The 16,782-nt window shown below is 39.9% G+C and overlaps 1 long non-coding RNA gene and 1 pseudogene across 1 annotated transcript; both read left to right on the forward strand.

The window, feature by feature from the left end:
- The first annotated feature begins 308 nt into the window (after positions 1 to 308).
- On the forward strand, positions 309 to 4,869 carry LOC149207206 (uncharacterized; annotated as a pseudogene).
- Positions 4,870 to 10,567: 5,698 nt separating this feature from the next.
- Positions 10,568 to 11,070, forward strand: LOC149207207 (uncharacterized). Its single transcript, XR_016251990.1, has 3 exons — positions 10,568 to 10,651; positions 10,786 to 10,852; positions 10,942 to 11,070. It is a non-coding gene; the product is annotated as an uncharacterized LOC149207207 (long non-coding RNA).
- The last annotated feature ends 5,712 nt before the right edge of the window (positions 11,071 to 16,782 follow it).

Below are 16,782 nucleotides of genomic sequence, written 5' to 3' on the forward strand. Positions count from 1 at the left end.
CTATTTTAAAAAATTAAAATTACAATCCAACTCCGAGATATTATAGCTCTCAAAAAAGCCCTTCAGCTGCGTTCTTTTCTCCGTATCCGTGGTCCAAAGTCTGAGACATTAATCTACGCATTCTGCTAAGTTTCGCTGAAAAAATTGAAGGGAAAGGCAATGCGTCGGGCAACAACAGGATTACTCAACTCTGATCACCTTCTTATCTCCGTCTCCCCGCAACATGTTTTCAATTTCATTTTCACAATAAGTCCTCCTCCTTTAGAGCAAAAGCCTTGTTCTCACCGAACACCAGTGATTCTTCAGCTATGAATCTCAATACTACAGAGACCGAAACTAAATCGCCCGAAACTCTTCCATCTCCAGTGAGTTTTCTCATTTCGCAGTGTAGCGGACACTCTCAATACAGCAACGGATCTAAAAGAAGCCTGCAGTCGGAATTTAATGTTTCTTCTACGCCAAGCATCCAATCACAGGGTAGCATATGCTCGATCCCCTCTTTAGGGATAGACCGACCTCCAGGGAGCAACCTTGGAGACGGCGTTTATCAATGCATAGCTACATTTAGAGGTCACGGTGGGTGCGTGTTTTCTCTAGCAATGGCGGGCAACCTCCTCTACAGCGGATCCTCCGGCGATGACATGCGGGTATGGAGACATCCCGAGCTCAGTGAGTACTGTAAGTTCGGTCACGGTGATGGAGCTGTCAAGTGTATTTTGGTTTCTGGCTGCAGGATATACAGCGCGCATCAAGATCATAAAATCAGAGTTTGGAAACGCGCTGAGAACATACAGCCCTCTGAACATAAGCTGGTGGTCACCATGCCGACACTGAAGGATTATGTGATGAATGCCATACCACCTAAGAAGTATTTTCAGGAGCGCAGGCACAAGAAGGTACTCTGGATCGAACATCTGGATATGATATCGGCTCTATCAGTTGATAGCAATGGGTTTTTGTACTCGGCTTCCTGGGACAGGACGGTCAAGATCTGGAGACCTTCCGACTTGAGATGCGTTGAATCTTTCAGAGCACACGACGATGCCATCAATGCGCTTGTGGTTTCGCCAGATGGTTTTGTTTACACAGGATCTGCTGATTCTAGAATCAAAATCTGGGCAAAGGCCTTTGGAGAGAAAACATTCTCTGGTTGCTATAATTGAAAGACACAAATCTGCTATCAATGCACTGGCTCTCAGCCCCAATGGCTCCATCCTCTACTCTGGAGCTTGTGATCGATCCATCATTGTTTGGGAAAGGGAGGAAAGCGAGCGGCACATGGTTGTTTCCGGCGACTTGAGAGGTCACAATCACGCAATTCTATGCTTGGCGACAGTTGCAGAATTTTTATGCAGTGGATCCGCGGACAATACAATCAGAGTGTGGAAAAGAGGAGAAGGAAACGCGCATTACTGTTTGGCGGTTTTGGAAGGTCACAGAGGGCCTGTTAAATCCATTGCGTTGCCTGTGGATACTGTGGTTGGATGCCGTGTCTACAGCGGGAGCCTGGATCACGACATTAGGGTTTGGTGGGTTTCTTCACGTACAAGCTGCTGTTATGATGATCAAGAAGATGTCTGTCATCACACTACCCCTCAGATTTTCTAGTGGAAAGATTAAACGCAATTATTCGGCTCTCTATCGTATGTGTGTGTGCAGCACTAAAAGCTTCCCCAGAATGATAAATCGTACGTCACTTTTGCTGGATAAATAAGATGGTAGATTAGAAGGCTTCTAATTTCAATTAAAGCATGAAGGCTGGAGGTTGTTTTCCTCATCTAAAGCACAGTTGGGGCATTCTTTTGTTTCCAAATGTAAACTAGAAGCTAGAAGCTAGGATGCAGGAAGCGCGTAACCAACCAAAAGCCTCTTTCTGGATTTGATGAGATGAAAAAACAATAACTCTTTACGCCATAATTTTTCATTAACAACTCTTTAAGCAAAGTGGAAAGAGATTCATGAAGTGTTTTATTTAGTTTGATATTATTACGGGTATTTAAATCTGGATATGGTCAACCTGAACTAATTTTTTAAAGCTAGAAAAAGCATATTAAGATGTGGATAGAGTTCTTAGATTTGAAGAAAATTTTAATGGCTAAATCTGGGTATGGTCAACTGATTTTTTAAAGTAAAAATAACATCTTAAAATGTGGTCAAAGTTCACAGATCTGGAGCGTAAATTTTATTGGCTTTTGTCTCGTATAATTAGGGTCCTCGTCTCTTATAACAAGTTGTTTTTCAACCGTTGCTTGGTTTAATATAGTGTAACTGTAAAATTAGAAAGAAGAAGACACTTCATTGCTGAAGTAAAGAAGATTTACAATAACTTAATTGCTTGAAGGCTTCTAATATCAGTTAAAACATGAAGGCTGTAGTTGTTTTTCTCATCTAGAGCGAGTTGAGGCATTCTTTCTGTTTCCATATGCTACACTTTTCAGAAAAGAGAAGATAAACAGATGCAGAAGCTAAGATACACGAAGCCAGAAAGCAACCAAGAGTGTCACACCCTCATAACTTGTACATAAAAAAAAATTTACAATGCAGGAAATGATATTACTACAAGCCCATGTAATTCGATGGTATCACTTTTAACCGTTGGTTTCCTTCGCATTACTTTATGTCAATTTAATTTTCATGCTTAATCTTAGGTTTTTATTGCATAATGCTCATATGCTGCACGGTGATAGATTTCGGTGGAAAGGGTTTTGTTTAACACTAACCTACCCCACCTTAGTACTTGGTATACATTGAATAGGCGCAGTGTTTGGAGGTCCGGCCGCTGTCTCTGCCAGCGCCAAGTCATCGTTCGCCTTTAAGTCTTGGGCTCACACGTTGACGGGTGGCATGGGTTGCCTGCGGGGCCATGTGACACCTCGGGCTTCCACACCTCGCTCTTCCCGCTCCAGCTTCCCGCGCAGTGTTGACGGTCAGGATCTAAGCTCCAGATCGGAGGGCTGGAGTGAGCCTAAGGGTATAGGGTTAATACATAAACCCTCACGCTGCAAACCGGGTTCATTTGTTACACAACGTTTTGTTATCGTCGGGTTTCAGACTCCGGCTCAGGCGCTGTTAGTCTTCCAGTGCCGTGACTTGTCCATCGCACCTACTCAGGTAACACGATATCTCGTCTGCACATTCATTTGCAACTAATCTCTTTCCCCTTTGATTTCTTGCTCAGGCTAAGTTTGCATATGCATTTTTCAGAGGTTTATACTGAATGAATTCCTTGTTGGTATTGCGTGCAGGTGGATCCGTTCAAGTTTCCTTCAGCAGCATAACCCCAACGCCTCGGCTTGTTCTACGATTTTACAGGTTGGTTTACATTTCTTGTAAGGTTCCTCCTGGGTGCAAGAGCTTGAAGCTCCCTTGACCCTAATGCATACTCGTTTTGTCTATTGCAGTCTGGTCTTTATGTGGTCGATTCTCTTTTGCTCTCGTGTTGAAGAGGTACTTCCTGAGGGAAAACCTCACGGCTTATGAAGGTTATCTGTCTTGTTTAAGCCATGTCCGGCTACGGTGAGTTAAGATCCACCGGAAATCTTGGCCGATAACACTTACAGTGGCTTGTGTTGAACGTTTGCTGCCCATTGAGGGGTTTTGGGCGCTGATGCCTTTTTTTTTAATTATCATGGCAAATGTAATGAACTGACTGTATGCCCAACTCTCGGGTTAACGGAACTATACTATACATTTCCTTACTCAGTTATGTGTATATAAATGTTACTTTCCAGGCTTATAATATCGGTGTAATTCCTATCTTGTACTCAAGATTTGTCTGCTGTCGAAATTTCTCATGAAATATTTATGTTTTAATACTATCTACTATAATTTTCCATTAACATTGCTGATAATGATTATTGCCTCTGGCTGTAACCCGACTGTCTGTTTGTACCTGGACAACAGTATTCTCCGGTTTTTACCATTTCTTAACGACTGATAACAAGGGAATGTACTCGTACCCTCTGTATAATCTGTGTCGTTGAATGATTTAGCTAATGATATGCTAGTTCGGGTTACACAACAGCGTTTTGAATACTTTCCTTTTCTGCAAGAATAGATTGTATCTCCTATAAGATTACATGGTAGCGTATACAGGTTCTCTGTTGGGGTTCCAGTATTTCTTGCGATCGCAGGGTCTGCTCTCTGTTTTAAAGAATATGATATTCTCCGTTATATATCATTCGCTTGTATCTTACTGTAGATTCGACTTCTATCTGTCAAGCTTAAGGGAGAAGGTTGTTGGCCGGTTGTTCCTTACATGGCTCAACGGGTTCTCCAAAGCTATTTTCTCTATATTCTTAACTGTTTCAGTTCTATAGCATCATTTCTAGTCGCTTTATTGCATGCGTTTTACTTACAAAGGATCACCTCTGTGCCTCTGTTCTTTTTACTATGTATGAGGTTAATGGTCTGTATTTTTAAAGTTGACTGCCATCTGTTCTTCTACGTTATCATAAAGATAATCTGACATTTAAGTTAACTACCACTGTTCAACCTAAATTATTCTTTATGATAGTAGTTAAAGAAATGAGTTCTCTGAACGTGCAACATTCGTTATTCATTTAGTTGTTCTGCAGTAGAATTTAAAAGAATAAAACACACAGCCACATCCTGACTACTATAAATCCTCTGCGTATTTTTCATTCTTTATACACTCAGTCTCTTTCAGCAGTATGAATTCGTACCTGGTTCACCAGGAATGCAAATGAGTTCTTCAGTAAATTCACCTGCATGCTAGTTCTGCTCTTCCACCCAGCCATGAGACCCATCCATCAGACGGAGTTCTCCCCCCGAGCCATCTTGCAGGCCTCTAGCCCTCAACAAGATATGTGCACTTATGCCTGGTTATCTGGTCCTTACCAGACTTAACCTCTTTCTTTCTTGTATTGTCTTTCTCCTTTTCCTTAGAAAAGATTTCTTCTGTCTGTCCCAACAGCACAGAACTTCCTCCCTACAACCAGGACTTTTCCTGTTTGGGAGGGCAGTTTCAATCAGTTATTCCAACTGATCTCTTTCTTTGAAATCCACCTCCCAGAGGCTGCCAGCATTTCAAGAAAATATTTAAATTATTCAATAATGCAGTTTAACAAAGTTTTGTTTCTTTCAAACATAAAACAACAACTACTATATTGTCTTTTACCATAGTAAAATTCACATTTGCATCTTCTGGGGTCATTACATCTCCCCCTCCTGTGATTGGACATCGTCTCGATGTCTGTTTCCCTTAAACAAATTCGGGTAAGCTTCTTTAAAGAGTTCCTCATCCTCCCAAGTGGCCTCTTCAGGCCCATAGTGCTGCCATTGCACTTTAGCTTGGAAAATAACCCGTTTCCGCAGCCGCACTTCTCTCCGGTCGAGAATGTTCAGTGGTTCGACCAGAACCTCGCCTTCCGGCTCGACCTGCAAACAGTAACAGATTTAGTTATTTCCTTGTTTAAAACAAAGCTTATCTAGAATGATCAGATCAATTCTTACCCGAACATCCTGCCATTGGATCACATGTTTAGGATCGTAGACGTATTGTTTTAATACGGAAATGTGAAAAACATTTTGGATCTTAATATGGCTTGGTAGGGCGAGTTGATAAGCTACTGGCCCCACTCTTGCCAGGATTTGAAAAGGTCCAAAATAGCGAGGTGCGAGCTTGGCACACCCACTCCACTGCAAGGTACTCCTTCTGGTTTGGATCCTTACAAAAACATGATCTCCGACCTGGAATTCTTTGAACCTTCTCTTTCGGTCTGCAAAACTTTTTTGTCTGTCCTGAGCAGCCTTTAAGTTGTTACGCACCTTTTTCACCATGTCTTCCATTTCTTTGAGCATATCCGGGCCAAAATTTAACCTATCCTCAGGTCCACCCCAGCTTGAGGGTGTGCGGCACTTTCACCCATACAGAACCTCAAAGGGACTCAGCTGTGTTGATGTATGATACCCGTTATTATACGCGAATTCAACCAGGTGGAGGTATTCCTCCCATTGGGTTGGTTTCATCATAACACATGCTCTCAGCATGTCCTCCACTACCTGGTTCACCCGCTCCGTTTGACCATCGGTCTGAGGATGATAGGCTGTGCTAAAGTTCAGTTATGTTCCCAGTTCAGCAAACAATGTCCTCCAAAAAGTTGATGTGAACTTAACATCACGATCCGAGATTATTACCTTCGGAAGTCCATGCAACTTGAATACATTTTGCATGAAAATATGAGCGATTTGCACAGCTTTATACGTGGATTGTACCGGTATGAAGTGTGCCGCCTTACATAACTTGTCCACTACCACCATAATGGAATCATTATTTTTCTTCGTTCGAGGCAACCCGGTTATAAAGTCCATGGAAATAGTTTCCCATTTCCATTCCGGAATGGGTAAGGGTTGTAGCAACCCTGCTGGATGCAAATGATTCGCCTTAATCTGTTGACATTCTAGACATCGCGCTAGATATTCAGCTACCTCCTTCTTCATTTTTGGCCAATAGTATTCCTTCCGAAGTGTGGTGACCATTTTCTGGTATCCTGGATGCCCGATGTAATGGCTGATATGAAATTCGTCTAGAATCAGTTTTCTAAGACTATCTTCATTGGGAACATACAGCCTTTTATGGAAATACAGCATTCCGGCATTGTCTAACTCGTATCCCTGTTGTATTTCCTTATCAGAAAGTTGTTGTACCTGCTGTTTAATTTGCTGATAAACAGCATCTTGATCAGCCGCTAATTTTATCTTTTCAAGTAAAGTACTATGCCATTTACTGATCGAAATTCTGCACACACATTGCACCTTTCGACTCAATGCGTCAGCTACCCGGTTCTCCTTTCCTTTCAAATGCTTAATTTCAAAATCAAACCCACTTAAGAAGTCTGCCCAATGAGCTTGTCTCGTATTTAAGGTGGGTTGACTGAAATAATTTGTTAGACTATGATGGTCGGTCAATAGCAAAAATTTCCTTCCCAAAAGGTAATGTCGCCACATCTTTAGTGCATGAATAACAGCTGCTAGTTCCAAGTCATAGGCAGAGTATTTCTGCTCATGTTCCTTTAGTTTTCTTGATTCGTATGCAATTACTCTTCCTTCTTGCATCAACACTCCTCCCACACCCTCTTTGCTTGCATCAGTGCAAACCACGTAATCCTTGTTAGGATCAGCTATACTCAAAATGGGTGCTGTGGTGAGTAAGTGTTTAAGCTGCTCAAAGCTCCGCTGACATTCTGAGGTCCACTTAAATACCTTCCCCTTCTTTTGTAAGGAGGTGATAGGGTATGCTACCCTTGAAAAGCCTTCCACAAATCTTCTATAATAACCAGCTAGTCCCATAAAGGACCTAATGTCTGCCACGTCCTTTGGTACGGGCCACTCCATAATAGTTCTGATTTTTTCAGGATCTACTGCAATCCCTTCCTTTGTGATTACATGGCCTAAGTATTGTATCTCCTCCTTAAAGAAATCACACTTACTAAACTTTGCATATAACTGATGTTCTCGCAAAGTTTGCAACACCACTCTAAGGTGTTCCTCATGCTCCTTCCTTGATCGGGAGTAAATCATAATATCGTCTATGAATATCAACACAAATTTATCTAAGAACTTATGAAACACATTGTTCATCAAACACATGAAGGTAGCAGGTGCATTGGTCAGACCAAAAGGTAGCACCACGAACTCGTAATGCCCATACCGCGTTCTGAAAGCTATCTTAGCGATATCCTCCTCTTTATTTCTAATCTGATGATAACCAGATCGTAGATCGATCTTAGAGAACATTGTTGCCCCCTTCACTTGATCAAAGAGTTCGTCAATCCGGGGTAAAGGATATTTATTTTTGATCGTGAGCTTATTCAGCTGACGATAATCAATACACATCCGAAAAGTTCCATCTTTCTTTTTGACAAATAACACTGGGGCTCCCCAGGGTGATACACTGGGACGGATGTAATTTTTGTCTAGCAGCTCCTGCAGCTGCATTTTTAATTCTGTTAGTTCAGGTACGCTCATTCGGTATGGTGGCCGTGACACGGGTGCTGCTCCCGGAATCAATTCAATGGTGAAGTCGACATCTCTTTTAGGTGGTAATCCCGGTACTTCCTCGGGAAAAACATCTGCAAATTCTTGTACCACCGGAATGTTACCCAGCATAGCAGTTTTATCCTTCTGATTTGCGTATCCCACCTGAATAGCGTAAATTTGACATTTCTTCTTGATGCATTTAGCTAACTGAGATGCTGTAATGGGTCGAATTTGTACGGGATGCTTGATTCCTTGTAATTCCTGTTGCTCTCCACGGTCATCCTTATAGTAAATGGTCTTTGTCTTGCAATTCACTAAGGACCAGTGTTTCTCCAGCCAATCCATCCCAATCAGGATGTCATATGAACCCAAGGGTAGTATGTTTAAGTCTGCCACTATTGGCTGCCCTGCTATGGTTAAAGAGAAATTATTTATTTTGGCCAAGACCCGTCTCTTGGCTCCTGTAGCTAATTGGACCAGCCACGGATTTCTGAATTTTTCAGATTGTAACTTACACTCTTCTACTATCTTTGGGCTAACATAACTTAAAGTAGCTCCTGGATCAATAAGAACAGCTATAGAAAGGTTTGAAATTTTACCTTCAAATTCAACCATAGACGGCTGGTATTCCGCTTGGCGGTCCTCCAAGGCTGCATTAATTCTGGGTACACTACGTGCCACGTCCCCAATAGTCGATGCTTCATGAATTTGGGATATCTGGTCCGTCCCCTTTCGCTGTGGGCAGTTTTTAACATAGTGAGGTCCTCCACAGCCCCAGCATTGAACTGGGGGTCTGGTCATCCCTTCACCTTCTGGCCTAACAGGCTGCTCACTTACTCTAGATTCACTTATTGGCCTAGCTCGGGGCGCACTCTTTGCTACAGATCTACTGTTTAATCCTTTACCAGCTCCCTTACTTCCATTGCTGCGACCTCCCTTGCTGCTTCCAACCATCCGACTACTCCTTTTTTCATTCCATCTTTTATTTGAAGTATCCCCCTTCTGTTTATTCTGCTGGTAGCAGATCCTTGCTTTACGAATAGCCTCATCCATGGTTCTAGGATTGTCAAACTCAATCCTCTCTCTTATATATGAAGGTAAGCTGCTCACAAACCTTTGGACCTTGGCTTTTTCCTCTTTGATATAAGGTACATAACGTAGCAGAGACGTAAAACGATTAATGAACTCGTCCATAGTCTGCTGCCCCAGTCTTAAATCATGGAATTCTCTCGCCTTTTCATCGTAGAAGCGCTCGGTCAGGTACCTTTCTTTGAAGTATTTCTGAAATTTCTCCCATGTAATGGTCCGTTCACTTACCCCCTTGACAATCTTGATTTCCTCCCACCACAAGGTTGCCTTACCCTGTAACTGGAAAATAGCCAGTCTCGCCTTCAAGTTATGATCGTACTCATACAACTGAAAATATTTGTTCATATTTATTAACCATGCTTCAGCTGCTTCTTCCTGTTCTCCATCGAAATGTGGGGGTTTAATTTTTCGAAATTCTCCCTGCAGCTCCATTCTTTGACGTTTTGAGGTTTGCTGCTCTGGTACATTATCCGAATGATCCTCTTTGCCGTCTGAATTTTCAGGTTCAATCTGATAGTCTTGTTCTTCTGTCATCCTCTGTTGTTCCGCGCTGGGGTTAGATAAGGGTGGGTTTTGCCTGTCCGACAGACTCTTCAGAATTCTCTCTTGTTCCACCGTCAAACGCGCGTTGTCTTCTCGCAATCATGCCATCTCATTTTTCAATTCCTGAACAGTTTCCAGTATTGCAAGATTGGTACTTCGTGTTTCCTCACCCAACTGTACCCACAGCTCTGGGTTTTCCCGAGGATTACTGTCGGCTCCTTGCATTTCGTTACTTTTTCTGGCTTAACTATTAGCTGTTATAATTCTGTATCTCACCCCTAAATAGACAGAACAACAGTTAAGTAAATTATTAGCTTTCATATGTATGCATGGTGTAAGCTTCTGCACAGTGAAACATGTCATGCTTGAGGCCACAGTGTTGAAACTGGGCTCTGATACCAATTTGTCACACCCTCATAACTTATACATAAAAAAAAATTTACAATGCAGGAAATGATATTACTACAAGCCCATGTAATTCGATGGTATCACTTTTAACCGTTGGTTTCCTTCGCATTACTTTATGTCAATTTAATTTTCATGCTTAATCTTAGGTTTTTACTGCATAATGCTCATATGCTACACGGTGATAGATTTCAGTGGAAAGGGTTTTGTTTAACACTAACCTACCCCCACCTTAGTACTTGGTATACATTGAATAGGCGCAGTGTTTGGAGGTCCGGCCGCTGTCTCTGCCAGCGCCAAGTCATCGTTCGCCTTTAAGTCTTGGGCTCACACGTTGACGGGTGGCATGGGTTGCCTGCGGGGCCATGTGACACCTCGGGCTTCCACACTTCGCTCTTCCCGCTCCAGCTTCCCGCGCAGTGTTGACGGTCAGGATCTAAGCTCCAGATCGGAGAGCTGGAGTGAGCCTAACGGTATAGGGTTAATACATAAACCCTCACGCTGCAAACCGGGTTCATTTGTTACATATCGTTGTGTTATCGTCGGGTTTCAGACTCCGGCTCAGGTGCTGTTAGTCTTCCAGTGCCGTGACTTGTCCATCGCACCTACTCAGGTAACACGATATCTCGTCTGCACATTCATTTGCAACTAATCTCTTTCCCCTTTGATTTCTTGCTCAGGCTAAGTTTGCATATGTATTTTTCAGAGGTTTATACTGAATGAATTCCTTGTTGGTATTGCGTGCAGGTGGATCCGTTCAAGTTTCCTTCGGCAGCATAACCCCAACGCCTCGGCTTGTTCTACGATTTTACAGGTTGGTTTACATTTCTTGTAAGGTTCCTCCTGGGTGCGAGAGCTTGAAGCTCCCTTGACCCTAATGCATACTCGTTTTGTCTATTGCAGTCTGGTCTTTATGTGGTCGATTCTCTTTTGCTCTCGTGTTGAAGAGGTACTTCCTGAGGGAAAACCTCACGGCTTATGAAGGTTATCTGTCTTGTTTAAGCCATGTCCGGCTACGGTGAGTTAAGATCCACCGGAACTCTTGGCCGATAACACTTACAGTGGCTCGTGTTGAACGTTTGCTGCCCCAATGAGGGGTTTTGGGCGCTGATGCCTTTTTTTTTTAATTATCATGGCAAATGTAATGAACTGACTGTATGCCCAACTCTCGGGTTAACAGAACTATACTGTACATTTCCTTACTAAGTTATGTGTATATAAATGTTACTTTCCAAGCTTATAATATCGGTGTAATTCCTATCTTGTACTCAAGATTTGTCTGCTGTCGAAATTTCTCACGAAATATTTATGTTTTAATACTATCTACTATAATTTGCCATTAACATTGTTGATAATGATTATTGCCTCTGGCTGTAACCCGACTGTCTGTCTGTACCTGGACAACAGTATTCTCTAGTTTTTACCGTTTCTTAACGACTGATAACAAGGGAATGTACTCGTACCCTCTATATAATCTGTGTCGTTGAATGATTTAGCTAATGATATGCTAGTTCGGGTTACACAACAACGTTTTGAATACTTTCCTTTTCTGCAAGAATAGATTGTATCTCCTATAAGATTACATGGTAGCGTATACAGGTTCTCTGTTGGGGTTCCAGTATTTCCTGCGATCGCAGGGTCTGCTCTCTGTTTTAAAGAATATGATATTCTCCGTTATATATCATTCGCTTGTATCTTACTGTAGATTCGACTTCTATCTGTCAAGCTTAAGGAAGAAGGTTGTTGGCCGGTTGTTCCTTACATGGCTCAACGGGTTCTCCAATGCTATTTTCTCTATATTCTTAACTGTTTCAGTTCTATAGCATCATTTCTAGTCGCTTTATTGCATGTGTTTTACTTACAAAGGATCACCTCTGTGCCTCTGTTCTTTTTACTATGTATGAGGTTAATGGTCTGTATTTTTAAAGTTGACTGCCATCTGTTCTTCTATGTTATCATAAAGATAATCTGATATTTAAGTTAACTACCACTGTTCAACCTAAATTATTCATTATGATAATAGTTAAAGAAACGAGTTCTCTGAACATGCAACATTCGTTATGCCTTTAGTTGTTCTTCAGTAGAGTTTAAAAGAATAAACCACACAGCCACATACAGACTACTATAAATCCTCTGTGTATTTTTCATTCTTATACGCTCAGTCTTTTTCAGCAGTATAAAATCGTACCTGGTTCACCAGGAATGCAAATGAGTTCTTCAGTAAATTCACCTGCATGCTTGTTCTGCTCTCCACCCAGCCATGAGACCCATCCATCAGACGGAGTTCTCCCCCCGAGCCATCTTGCAGGCCTCTAGCCCTCAACAAGATATGTGCACTTTATGCCTGGTTATCTGGTCCTTACCAGACTTAACCTCTTTCTTTCTTGTATTGTCTTTCTCCTTTTCCTTAGAAAAGATTTCTTCTGTCTGTCCCAACAGCACAGAACTTCCTCCCTACAACCAGGACTTTTCCTGTTTGGGAGGGCAGTTTCAATCAGTTATTCCCACTGATCTCTTTCTTTGAAATCCACCTCCCAGAGGCTGCCAGCATTTCAAGAAAATATTTAAATTATTCAATAATGCAGTTTAACAAAGTTTTGTTTCTTTCAAACATAAAACAACAACTACTATATTGTCTTTTACCATAGTAAAATTCACATTTACATCTTCTGGGGTCATTACAAAGAGCCTCTTTGCTGAGATGAAAAAAAATAACTCTTCACCCCATAATGTTTTATTAACAACTCTTTAGGCAAAGTGGAAAGAGATTATCAACTGTTTTATTTACTTTGATATTAATACGGGTATTTAATTCTGGCTATGGTCAACCCGATTGTTTTAATTTATTGGGTAAAAATAACATACCAAGATGTAGACACAGTTCATAGATTTGCAGAGTAAATTTTAATGGCATTTGCTTGGTATATGCGTCCACGTCTTTTATATATCATAACATGCTGCTTTTGCCATCCAATTCTAATGACTTGGATACGTGGCGTTAAACCATTGCCTAGTCTATGGGATGTTTTGATTTTAGTCTATGGGATGTTTTGATTTTTAAAAAAAAATTTGGACAATTTTCTGATGTGAAAGTAACCTAAGATTTCAGAAAAGCACCCAAAAATAAAATTGCAAAATCTAAAAGACCTTCTAAAAAGAGAGAACCATTAAAGAAAGAATGTGAAAACATTTTATTATTAAATTAAAAAAGGTTTATAACAATTTAATTTATAAGTCCAATGGAAGATAAGTCTTATGACATTAAATAAAAATGTTACATAAGCGTATGAATGTCTAAGCCTTTTTATTAGGACTTGACACCCCTAGAAGTTTAGGAGGAAATTAAAAAAAAAACAAAGAATGGGTCCATTTAGGGATTTTTGCTTAGGTACTCATGTACAACTTCTTATACACAGAGAAAACCATAAGAGCCTCTGCCCCCGCCTCTCAAAAAAACTGCATGAGATAAGAAAGAAATAAGGAAGGAAGGAGATGTAGGAAGGAGGACTCAAGATCACCCCCCCCCCCAAGGACAAGTTCTTTCACTCCAAGCATTAGTTGTAACTGAAGAAGCCTTGGTGATGCCAAATACTATGTGAAAATATTTGCAACTTATCTTTATTGGTCACATATTCTAGGCTTAGAACACCATCTTGAATATGTTGGCAACTGAAGTGCATATGGAACTCAATATCTTTGGTTCTTTGATACTTGACAGGATTTTTAGAAATATGTATTGCACTCTAATTATCACACCATAATATAGTAGGTTGATATCGTTGAATGCCAAACTCAATCAATAAATGTTGCAGCCAAATAGGTTCTTGACTTGAGAGAACACAACTTCATACTCATATTTTGCTATAGATAATGCAATCACTAACTGGCTTTTGTAGGACTAAGCAATAGGAGCAGAACCAAGATAGAAAATACAACCAAAGGTGGACTTTCAATCATCAAATGATCTAGTTGAGAGAGAATTTGTGAAACCCGCAAGCTTAGGAGAACCAACAGTATATTGAATGCCAAGACTTGATGTCCCCTAAATATATCTTAGAATACACTTCATTTATTTCTAGTGATTTTGATGACAATCCTACGAGAATCAAAAAACCAACCCTACTGCATAAGCAATGTCAAGTCAAGTGTGACTTAGATAGAGTAGACGCCTAACCAGTTGTCAATGCAAGGTAGGATCCACCGGTGAGGATGTGCACCTGGCGGTGAGAGTAACACCCAACTTAAAAGGAGTGGACAAAAGATTACAACTAACCATGCCTAACAATTGAAGTAAATCAAGGGCATATTTTTTCTAGAAGATGGTGATCCTTTCTAAATACTGGTGAACCTGTAATACAAGAAAGTAATGTAGAAAACCAAAGTTATCAAACAAAAATGTCCCATAAAGGATTTATTAAAACACTGAACCATAGTTTAAGATCTCCCTATGAGGATCAAATCATCCACGTACATAACTAGAATCAATATATTAGAGCTCTCTCTCTAAGTATAAACTGTAGGAATAAAATGGAAATAGTTGAACACTTAAGAAAATATAAAGTTATCTATATTCTCATACCAAGCTCTGGGAGTTTGTTTGAGACCATATAAGGAATGTAACAATCTACAAACAAGTGAAAGATCTTGCACAAAACTAGGAGGCTACTTCATGTAAATCTCCTCATGTAGATCTTCATGCAAAAAACACTCTTTACATCCATCTCATAAACTAGCCACCCTTAGAAGGCATCTACAAGAAGCACAAGATTTATAGAATCCATGTTTCCAATAGGGGAAAATGTTTCAGAATAATAATGTTCGTTAACTTAGGAAAATCCCTTGAAAAAATGTACCTTATGTTTATTAACAAAACTGTCGAAAACATATTTGATTATGCAGACCCATTTGCAAACCATGTCTCAACTCGTTGAACACTCTCTTGTAATTTTGATCTTATTAAACATACATAATCCAAATATTGACTCTTTTAGACAGAGATGCAATGGTCTCTATCAAACACAACCTTTTGACGAAGTTACATACTTTACCATTGGGTGAATTCACATTGCCATGGTATTAGCTATAATTTAAGCAACTCTGAGCAAATAAATTGCATCAACATGTTATGGTAGTTTTTCCCATGATATTTTCATGCAATGTAGCTTATTTAATAGCACAATGAAAACATTTTAAGATGTTTTTGGCTCAAAGAATAATAGTTCTATTATTATGAATTGGTTTTGGCATAAGGATTTTCAAGATAATTCATGGTGGTAATTTTCCTTTATGTGTCTATATTATGTTTTTATTTATATATCTTTGTATAATAGTTGCATCAGACTTGAGGGAAATGTGGCACAAGCTATGTGGTTGTACATGGGTCAAGGAGAGATGGTATTAACAGATGGAGGCTATGTTGAGTATAGTCAAGCTACACTAAGAAGGTTGGGTCAAAGTGATCCAAGAAAAACACATGATTGTTGAGTGGAGGTTAAGGAGTACATACGAATTAAGGATCAACATATGTGGGAGATATAGTAAGAGAAAGGTCATGCAACTTCATGGACAAGAGAATGTAGATGGAGTCAACAATGATAATTCCTGGTGAAGGAGCCAAAATTTTATACAGAGACATAATAGTGCATGAATACCCTATAATTTTTGGTCCATATTCTAAATCCTTTACATAGCCAATAACTATTCACTGAGGTCATTGTGAGACCTGTTATTTAGGTATACATGTTGTAGCTTTGTAGCACATGATGGAGTATCAAGTCATGGAATGAATCACATGAATAGGTATGTGAGAAATTAGTGAATAAGAAGGCTCACAATTGAAGGTTACACATTTAATTTTGCCAGTAAACTAAAGATACTAATCATTTCCCCATGGATTTTCCCATTGCATGATTTTACACATGAATTTGGTGTGTTATTGGTAACTTCTATCATATTACTCAATTTCTTTAATTGCTTTTCACATTTTTGGATTTTCCACGTAATTTTGGTGTGTTGTTGGTAATTTCAATCACTTCACTCATTGTTTTGTTTAAGTTTATCTTTCTGACTAATTTTAATGCAACCACTAATGGGATCCCTAGTTACATTCTTCGAAATAATATTAATCTTTCCTTGCTTGAGAAAATCAATTAGTCAACTACTCTTAAAAACTTTAAAGATAAAGGAACAAAAGTCATCACTAATAGAATCCCATAAATCCTTGTGGAAGTCATAATGCATCCCATATATACTTTAAGATTCACTAAGAAAAACATTATGGAGGACCACACAATAATAGGCGTCTCTAACACCCAACACCCCATTGTTCTAAAGGTAAAAATAGAAAATATTATGAAAATGGGAGTTAAACATACCTCTAACATTATCAAGATCTTGAGAAATAGAACCAAGCACTCAACTTTGATAGTGAAGCAAGTTAATTATCAAGTTGTCCCAAGTAAATTATAGTTTAGATTGGCAAATGACTTGAACCATTCACTATTGTTTCCCTACTGATAATTAAACTAAGTATATTAATGACCATTGTCTAGCCTCTTTGCTTCCAATTACAATGAGAAATGTAAGGACACGCCTTTACAATGACATCAAGCATGCTTATTTGAAACACTACAAGCCCACAACACTCCCCTGTCATTCAATCACATCGAATTGTCCTCCAACAATCCACTCCATAACTAAAAGAGAGGAAGTGATCTAGTACCAAAGCTTGCATTGATTCACTTC

This window comes from Pinus tabuliformis, chromosome 1_2, assembly GCF_031772625.1.
Source record: "Pinus tabuliformis cultivar Carrire ecotype Pingquan chromosome 1_2, CPIR1, whole genome shotgun sequence".
Classification (NCBI taxonomy): domain Eukaryota; kingdom Viridiplantae; phylum Streptophyta; class Pinopsida; order Pinales; family Pinaceae; genus Pinus; species Pinus tabuliformis.